Here is a 9944-nt window from a genome sequence, read left to right as displayed (position 1 = left end):
GGTGCCAGCCAGCACCAAGGCCCAGAGGTGTCCGCCAGCCAGCCCAGCATTGCCCGCCAGCCCAGAGTTGCTCGCCAGCCAGCCTAGAATTGCAGTCTGCATACGCGCAAGTGGAGTATAGCCCTCCCTACAGGCCCTGACCCCCCACTACATCCCCTGACCCCCATGCACACATTTAGAAGTTTTACATACATGCCCCGGTCCCATTGTGTACTTAAAAGTGGGGTATGCCTGTATAGTGGTCAACTGACCTGGAGCCGTTTTGGTCATTTTGTGCCAATAACTATAACTACTAACATTAAATACACTGGACAATGATAACTACACAACACAAGCAATGGAATTCAGCTTGATTCTATTCTTTGCGACACATGAAACATGGACATCACTCAGCTCCGGCACCTCAGGAACAATACCATGTTCTTGGATAGTAGGCATGAATTTCCTATGAGGAAAGAAAAGACATTTTCAAATTTATACTCCCATTTTATACTCCCATACCAGCTTTCCTCTAATAGTCTCTTTAGAGCGTGACTTTTCTTACCAGTGTGCTCTTGACATAACGTAATAGAGAGCTGGTCGCTGAAATCCATTGAATGCAGAAGATGCAACCACGGTGTAGGCACCCATGTTCTCAAACCGTATCCAGTCCCCAACATGCAGCTCTGGTAGGTCACATTGTTCAATAATGCAATCCTGCCCATCACAAGTTGGTCCCCAAATGCTGCTAGAATAGAGTTTCTCATCCGATTTGGATTTCTGCAATTAAAAAAAATAAAAGGGAGAGGTCTCTGGGTTTATGCAGGAATCGGAATATCCAATCTTATTTCCACTAACAAGTTTAGTTTTACATTTAACTGGACTAAAGGGTTGTATGTAGATGCAGTCTACTGTCTCTACTTTATGTGACCTCAATAGAGACTGCTTCATCAGCTGTTGGAAAAACACTTATTGGTGTTAGCCACCAGCCCTGAAGATTATTGATTCACTGAAGCCATTGACCACCCTATTCATGCAGGGGACACACTGCCCATCCGGGAGAGGTACTGCCACATCCCCCAGCTTTGTGCCAAGAGGTTAAGGACTTACTCCACAATTTGCTACAAGGTGGGGTGATCCAGGAAAGCCACTGTCCATTTAGAGACTGTGCTTCTTTACCTCAATGATATTATCTTTTTCTCCAAAACTTTTGTGGAGCATGTGAAACATCTGGACTGAGTGTCCTCCCATTTTGCGCATTATGGCCTAAAACACAAGCCCAGAAAGTGCCACCTGATGAGACAAAAGAGCCAGTACTTGGGGTACATGGTTGAAACTGAAAATGTTTCCCCAGACCCAGGCAAAGTACAGCCATCCAGGCTTGCCCCCCCAAAACGATGTTCCTTCATGGGTCTGGGGGGGGGGGGGATTACCAGTGGTTCATCCCAAAATTCCAGATAACCGCCTTGCTTACCCAGTTACTGTGTGGGCACAGCATCCAATAGACCCCTTGCTGTCTCCAGAGATCTCCCCAGAAATGCTGCATCCATGAGAGTGTGTGGCCCCCGCTGCCTGTGAAACAGTTTCACAGGCAGCAGATCGTGAGAATTGCCAGAGCTGTTCAGTGTATGAAGCTGTCAGATAATGACACTACATGCAGGGAGAGACACCAGCTGTCAAAAGTCAGTGGTGATTTTGGGGGTGGGCGGGACTGAACGGCCATCAAACACTAGCCAACGGGATGGGTCTGGGCTGTCATCACAACTCAGCCGCGATGTCGGGGGTGGGCGAGATCAAACGCCAACACCACCAGCCAATGATTCGCTGCTTCAGAGAGGGGCAGAGCCAGATAAATGTAGCGGCCCGCCCAGACCCATCCCATTGGCTGATGTTTAATAACTGTTCAGTTCTGCCCACCCTCTACATCACCTCTGACTTTTAACAGCCAATGTCTCTCCCTGCATGTTGTGTCATTATCTGACCGTTTCATACACTGAACAGCTCTGGCAATTCTCACTATCTGCTGCCTGTGAAACTGTTATGGCAAAGACTGAACTCAGCCCTGTTACTGGTCTATGCTGATTAAAACCAAAACATTCTAGACATACAGGAATGGGAGCCTTTAGGGTCTGGGGGCTGTCCTGGACCAAGTGCAGGGTGGCCAAGAAAGAGTGATTGCCTATGCCAGCAAAAGCCTACAGCCTACTGAAAAGAACCCCCACAACTACAGTTCTCACCCTGGTCTGGTCTGGGCTATCACTGAAAATGTTGCAGAGTACCTCACTCGGGGCCAACATCAAATTCTTTATGGATGACAACCCGCTGGCCTACCTGAAGACCACAAAATGGGGGCTTTGGAGCAGAGGTGGGCAGCCTGCCTGGCACGATTTTAGTCCTGGGGAAAAAAAAAAGTGTGGGAACTCAAGACTCCCCACCTCAAATATAAAAAAAAGTGTGTGTGTGTGTGTGTGTGTGTGTGTGTGTGTGTGTGTGTGTGTGTGTGTGTGTGTATGTATATATATAATACGTACTCTTTTTTTTTAACAAATAAAGTGGCAGTTTACGAGGACACCTCCAAAATTCACATGCATTAAACAAATAAAATAATTTAACCTATATGCTATACTAACAAAGAACCACAACACTGATAATAGTTCCCCCTTTAACAGGGAATTTCTAAAACATGTTGCAATGACTGGGGACCCCTTCTGCACTATGTCTCTATGCAAGGTCTTTCTGAGGTCTGGGGGCCCCCTCCTGCACTATGTTTGTATGCAGGCTCCAATATGAGGGGCTCCTTCCGTCCCAAGGCGTCCGAACACATGTGTTGGTCTGTGCAGAGGAGTGAGGCCGGGAGTGCAGAGTGTGCCGACCTAGGGCCCCTCTCCTCAGGCTGCCTGTATTTATTGTGCAAAGTGGGGCCCAGGCCCCGGGCCGCTCACTCCTCAGTGCCCATGCAGCCTGGTTAGTGCCCAGCAGTGCAGCCTGACCTGTGCCCAGCAGTGCAGCCTGACCTGTGCCCAGCAGTGCAGCCTGACCTGTGTCCAGCAGTGCAGCCTGACCTGTGTCCAGCAGTGCAGCCTGATCAGTGTCTGGATTTGGGATTTGAATATCCTGACGCGCCTGTGACAAACCCTTGTCCTCAACAGGACGTTAGATGGTTCCTCTTCTACAGGAAAGTCTATCAAATCCCCAGTCTCCGGAATTGCTAACAGCCCAGGGCATGGGCTGGTGGCTCTTGAGCCCAGTGCCAACACTTGGGCAGGTGACTCCATTTAGCTATTGCATCCAGTAAGAGTAAGCGATGTAACGGGTAGAGCTGGTGTGCGAGGTTCGGCAAGAAACGGTGGTAGTAATTTAGGAGGCCAAGGTAGGACCTGAGCTGGGTGACATTCTGGGGAGTAGGGGCATGGGTAAGGGCTTTAACCTTTTCCTCAGTAGTGTGTAATCCATGTCGGTCCACCGTGTGGGCACAAAATTTCAGTTGAGACTTGAGAAATTCGCATTTTGAAAGATTGACACGTAAACCATACTTTTGGAGTCTCTCTAGCACAGCTTCAACATTCTTTGTGTTCTTCATCAGTGGGACCAGTGATGAGCATGTCATCCAGTAGACATTGGGTGAAAGGTATTCCTGCCAGGACCTCATCCATGATCCGCTGCCAGATGCCTGGAGCTGGGGCTATGCCAAAAACCATGCGGTTATACTGGAATAATCCTTTATGAGTGTTAATGGTCAACAGATGGCGTGAATCTGGGTGTACTTGCAGTTGCAGGTAAGCCTGCTTTAAGTCTATTTTTGTAAACTTTTGCCCCCCAGCCAGTGAGCCAAATAAATCTTCAAGTCGAGGCAATGGGTATTGATCCACAAGAAGTTGGTTGTTCAGGGCTACCCTGAAATCGCCACAAATCCTAATGTCTCCATTCTTTTTCTTGACAGGCACAATCGGCGATGCCCATTCACTTCTATCAACTTTCGTTATGATCTTTTCAGCCAATAGGTGGTCCAGTTCTGCTTCCACTTTCTTCCGCAAGGCAAAAGGTACTGATCTTGCCTTACAAAAACGAGGTGTAGCACCAGGCTTCAAAAGGAGGTGGGCCATCTTTCCTTTTATGGTGCCCAAAGAGTCCTCAAAAACCTCTTTAAAAACGTGGACTTCGGGGATTCCACCCAATGGTCTACTTCAGAAAGCAATGTACATTGGGCAATGGCAAAAGGAGGCATGCCCAGGGCTTTGATCCAGTCCCTTCTATACAGCGGAGGACCTCCTTTCCTTACAACATAAAGGCGTAGACTTTGACTGCGGTTGCCTAATGTAACAAGGGGTTTCACATAACCCAAGGGCTGTAGTAGTTCCTTGCTGTAGGTTTGTAATGTGAGCTTTGTAGATTTGAGCGGCAGGGACAGACCCGATGCCTTTAAATCAGTCCATGAAATGACAGACACAGCTGCCCCTGTATCAACATCCATGGAGACAGGACAGCCAATGAGTGTGACATCCACTTTAAATCGCAGGAGTGCTCCCAGCTACTCGAAACAGTCCAACATGCTGGACACAGGTCTCCTCATCAGAGCTGAAACTGGTATTGTCCATATCAACACGGAATGTCTGTTTACGTCTATCTTTTGTGGTAGTGTTCGGGGAGCGAGAGCTGCGGCAAACACACCCAATATGACCAGTCTTTCCACAGCGAAAACAAACGACATCCTTGAACTTGTAAGCAGGTGCACTGTGAGTAGTGTTACCACAACGGTAGCAAGTCGGGGTCCCAGAGACAGAAGAATTAGGGTGGCGAGGTTTAAGCTGAGTGGCAGGGGATGAGCGTCTCAAGGGTTGAGTGATAGCAGTGTGGAATATTTTCTCACCCTGGCTTGTAGGATTTGTAGGTGGTGCCTTCAGTAGGGTGGCGTCCCGTGTTGCCAACTCCATGACAGTAGCAAGGTCAGTGGCTTTCGTCAGAGTCAAGTCGGGTTCTGTGAGTAAACGTTTCTGTATGGCTGGGTCGCAGAGTCCCGTGATGAACATGTCATGGAGAGCCCTCTGCAGGTAGTCTCCAAACTGACAAGTGGCAGCTAGTTTAAGTAAAGCAATGATATATGACTTTATATCCTCCCCGGCCTGCTGCCTCCTATTGTAGAATTTAAACCGCTCTGCGATTTCTAACGGCTTCGGGTTGTAGTGTGTATGTAACGTCTGAATTAACTCAGGCAGGGGCTTAGAGGCCGGCTTGTCTGGAGAAACAAGGTTTATTACTCAGAAACATTATGGCATTCTTACATGGAGGAGTCTTAATCCAAACAGCTTCTGTTCTTATCAGATATAATCCCTTCTCAGCCTCATGTGCCTGCTTCCAGTTCCACACACACACTGTCTGACTTCCTGGTACAGCTCCCCCCCCCCCCCCCCCCCCATCATGCATCAGGAGAAAAAGGGCAAAGGTTACAGTGATCTATCACAAACATTACAAAAACATCCTCTGATGAAAAGTCAAGTAAATCCATACATGCTGTGATCTGTGGCTGGAGAGATGAGCCGACTGCTCCATCTCCCGTACCCTCATCCAGCTGCTGAACAGACGCATTCTTTGGCCCTCATGCTTTGGCCAATCACAGCGTGCTCTAATAAGAGAGCCATAATTGGCCAAAGGCAGGGGCCAATCATGGCTCAGGGGGACTAAGTCCACACCCCACACTATATAAGGCATATACGGCGGCTGTGTGTAGTGTTGTTGGCGCGGCTGTGTGTAGTGTTGTTGGCGTGGACAGAGAGAGATAGCTTGATTTAGATTAAGCAGGCAGTTTATTCAGTTAGTGGCAGTGTATTTGAGAGATTATATATATATATATATATTAGTGCTGTCAAACGATTAAAATTTTTAATCGCGATTAATCGCATTAATGTCATAGTTAACTCACGATTAATCTATCTAATTTATGACGAATTTCCCCACAAATATCGCACAATTCTGCAAGTGATTATAATTTATGATCGCTGTTTTCTAGCTGATCTAAAACCATTTTTGACATAAAGGGACACTTTTGGACAATCTACAGTTTTTCAGGCAGAAAGAATAGTTTTTATTTTATAAAAGTACATGTAGGACACTGGGCAGACCACTAGGGACAAGGGGGGTGTGTATTTTTTACATACAGTACTGTAATCTATAAGATTACAGTATACTGTGTGTATTGTGTTTGTTTACTTTTTTGAATTTGGCGCCGTTCTCCGCTCCCGTGCGTCGTAACGTCGCAGGGAACGGAGATCGGCGGCACACAGGCACTGTGAATCGAGCGAGGAGGACCCGCCGAGTGAGGAGGACCCGCCAAGCGAGGAGGACCCGCTCGATCACACAGCGGGGTGGCATCGCTGGATCCAGGGACAAGGTGAGTAACTTGCCTGTGAATCCAGCGAGAAGGTAAGCCGCGCCGCTGCACACTCTGCACGTCCACCCCGAGCGCTCCTGCGTTAATCGCGCAATAAAAATATTGACGGCGTTAACATGGGTTTGCGTTAACGCCGTTAATATCGCGTTTAACGCACAGCCCTAATATATATATATATATATATATATATATATATATATATATATATATATACATACATATACATATACATACATACATACACACACACACTACAGTGTAGCCATAGTACAGTTTCTAATACAGTGCAGGCGGTGTACACAGTATCTTATACAGTATAGTGTGGTGTTGCAAAACAAAAAATACATCATGTCCGGAAGGCCACCAAGGAGAGGCAGACACTCACAGGCCACTAAAACAGGGCAGGCAGCCTCTGTGTCTACAGTCAACAGTGCTGGTCGTGGACATGGTGCATCCTCTGCAGGTGGCCGTGGGACGCGCTTGTGCTTTTTTTCTGCTGCTGGCCATGTTATTGAGGAAGAACATGCAGAAGAGTTGGTGGAGTGGATAACAAAGCCATCCTCATCCTCTGTCACCTAGGCTCAGATTAGTTTGCCTTCCAATGCAGCTGCCAAAGCGGCCTATTCCACCGACTCCTTGTCCACAGTCTATAGGTGTGCCCATATTGTAAGATCCTGGCAGTGTGACACTGTCCTGTATAGTAACTGCATGCAGAGACAGAGAAGCTGTCAGAATTAATTGGTGATGTCGGGGGTGGGTGGGACCGAGCAGGTATCGAACACCAGCCAATGGGATGGGGTCTGGGCGGGCCGCTACGTGTATGTAGCCCGGCCCCCTTTCTCAAGCTGCTCAATTATTGGCCGATGTTCAATAGCTGCTCGGTCCCGCCCACCCGACATCACTGCTGAATTCTGACAGCTCCTCTCTCTCTCTCTCTCTGCATGCAGTTACAATACAGGACAGTGTCGGACACTGAGCAGATCTTAAAACCCCCAATTTCGGCACAATGTGAAACCCCCCTCTCTGTCAGTGCTTTCAACTAGTGCAACCTGTATATGCCAGTCAGTGCCAATCAGTGCCACCTGTCAGTGCTAGTCCATGCCAGTGTCGCCTGTCAGTTTCAGTGCCAATTAGTGCTTCCAATCAGTGCCACCTGTTGAGTGCCAATGAGTGCCAGCATTGCCTGTAGGTGCCAATTAGTGCTTCCAATCAGTGCCACCTGTCAGTGCCAATCAGTGCTTCCAATCAGTGGTTCCAATGATTGCCACCTGTTGAGTGCCAATAAGTGCCAGCATTGCCTGTAGGTGCCAATTAGTGCTTCCAATCAGTGCAACCTGTCAGTGCCAATGGGTGCCAATCAGTGCTTCCAATCAGTACCTTCTGTCAGTGCCAATCAGTGCCAGTGCTGCCTGTCTGTGCCAATTAGTGCTTCCAATCAGTGCCACCTGTTAGTGCTAAGTGCTTACAATCAGTGCCACCTGTCAGTGCCAATGAGTGAGTGAGTAACTTGTATAGCGCTACAATTGCGAACTGAATCGCCTCAAGGCGCTTGGTATCCATTTTCCTTCTGTTTATCCCTCAGAATAGGTGGGTCTTGAGTTTTTTTCTGAAGGCCAGATGATCAATTTCTGTTCGGATGTTAGTTGGCAATGCGTTCCACAGTCGAGGTCCTTGGACTGCAAATCGACGTTCTCCTTTGGTCTTGTAGCGGGCTTTGGGGATTTGTAGAGATTTTTGGTTAGTTGATCGAAGAACTCGATTGGGGTTTTGGTGTTTTATTTTCTCACTTAAATATTGGGGAGCACTTCCGTGTACACATTTGTGTGTTAGGCATAGGGCCTTAAATGTGACTCAGTCTTTTACAGGCAGCCAATAGAGGGATCTCAGGGATGGGGTGATTGGTTACCAGGGTTTTTTCCCTGTTACCAGTCGTGCTGCCGTGTTCTGGACGACTTGGAGACGGGAAAGCTGGTATTTTGGGAGTCCCAGGTAGAGGGAATTTGCATATTCTAACCTAGAGTTAATAGAGTTAATCTACGTCTCCTTCGTAGGAGACGTAGAAGATGGTGGGATCCACTAACTACTGATCCTATTTGTGCATCCATTGTCATGTCAGAGTCAAAAATGACTCAGAGACTTGACTTTGGTGCTTGGCGTGATGGAGTGCCGCCTGTCAGTGCTTCCAATCAGTGCCACCTGTCAGTGCCAATCAATGCCAGTGCCAATCAGTGCTTCCAATCATTGCCACCTGTTAGTGTCAATCAGTATCACCTGTCAGTGCCAGTGCGTCCAATCAGTGCCACCTGTCAGTGCCCATCAGTGCTTCCAATCAGTGCCACCTGCCAGTGCCAATGAACTAAGACTGGGATGCCATTAAAGGTTATGTGCGTGTAAAGGCAGGCGTCCCAATACTTTTGTCTGTTTGAGCTTTGGGGTGCACATCCTAATGCAATAGGCTGTGCACGCCTATGCCACAATCACTCCATCCATAGCCCCACCATCATGCACTGAGGAGTCCCTAGAATTAAAAGTGCTCATTTTAAAGCCCAATATTCAAGTTATTGTTGGAAAACGTCTTTGAGAACCCGGGTCTTATCCCAGGGAACATGTATCAATGGAAAATAAGTTTTAAAAACTGTTTTTTCTTGAGTAGCGATTTTAATGATGCTTAAAGTGAAAGACCCAGTGCCGATCCTGACCTCCCTGGGGCCCTAAGCAAAATGACATGGCACATTAGAAATGAGAATCGGGGTGGCGCTGACGACAGTGACATGTCACATTAAAGAAAGTTGAGAAGCGGGGGGAGGGGGTGTTCTGCTGTTGGAACTTACTCAGCCAGCGAGTTTAGAAGCGGGGTGAGGGGGCGAAAATGACTTCTCACCAGGCGGGGCCCTCTAGTAATTTGGGGGGCCCTTCGCAGCTTTGAGGGGCCCTAAACGGCTTGCATAGTGAGCCTATAGCGAGGATCGGCCCTGACAAGACCGTTTGGCCCTATATACTTTGAACAGCAGTACACAGGCGGTGCAAACAAGATAAGGACTGTAGGTTTCTTAAGTAGAATCAGAACCATGTCATACTTTGCTCCTGCATATTGCACAATTTCCTAAAGAGACCCTCAACAAACTACATGACACTTGTGCCTGATGAGGCCACTGATGTTCCAGTGGTGGTGGCCCGTGAGACTGTCCATACAGGCTTGGCCCCCCAAAGTGCACGTGCTGTGTGGCAACAATATGTCGATTATTTTAGGGGTTGGGGGGCCATTACAATGCCAGATCTTGGCTCAATAAATTATTTTTTGGGAAAGAAAAATTCTAGAAAAAAAGGGGGGTTGCCATCCGGGGCCCCCTTTGAACAAATTCTGTGAAGAACTCCTGTTTTCTGAAGGCCTCCATTATTTCTGCAAGTCAAAATGTATCAAAAAAAAAACTAATGTCAGTCAAGCCTTAGCTTTCCAAAAATCAAGTTTCGTATTGTCGTACTGCATGATCGTTTTGACGTTTTCTACCGACTGCGAACGATGTTCTCACTCACGCAATATCCCATTATACACTATTAAATAGCTCACGTGCAGTAACAG

The 9944-nt window shown here is 47.6% G+C and overlaps 1 pseudogene; it reads right to left on the bottom strand.

Annotated features, from left to right (window-relative positions):
• Positions 1 to 321: 321 nt before the first annotated feature.
• The window catches only part of LOC120935634, a 31587-nt pseudogene continuing 21964 nt past the window's right edge, over positions 322 to 9944 (bottom strand).

This window comes from Rana temporaria, chromosome 4 (assembly GCF_905171775.1).
Source record: "Rana temporaria chromosome 4, aRanTem1.1, whole genome shotgun sequence".
NCBI lineage: Eukaryota > Metazoa > Chordata > Amphibia > Anura > Ranidae > Rana > Rana temporaria.
Note: the sequence above shows the minus strand (reverse complement) of the source record. Positions and strands in the feature narration are given on the sequence as shown.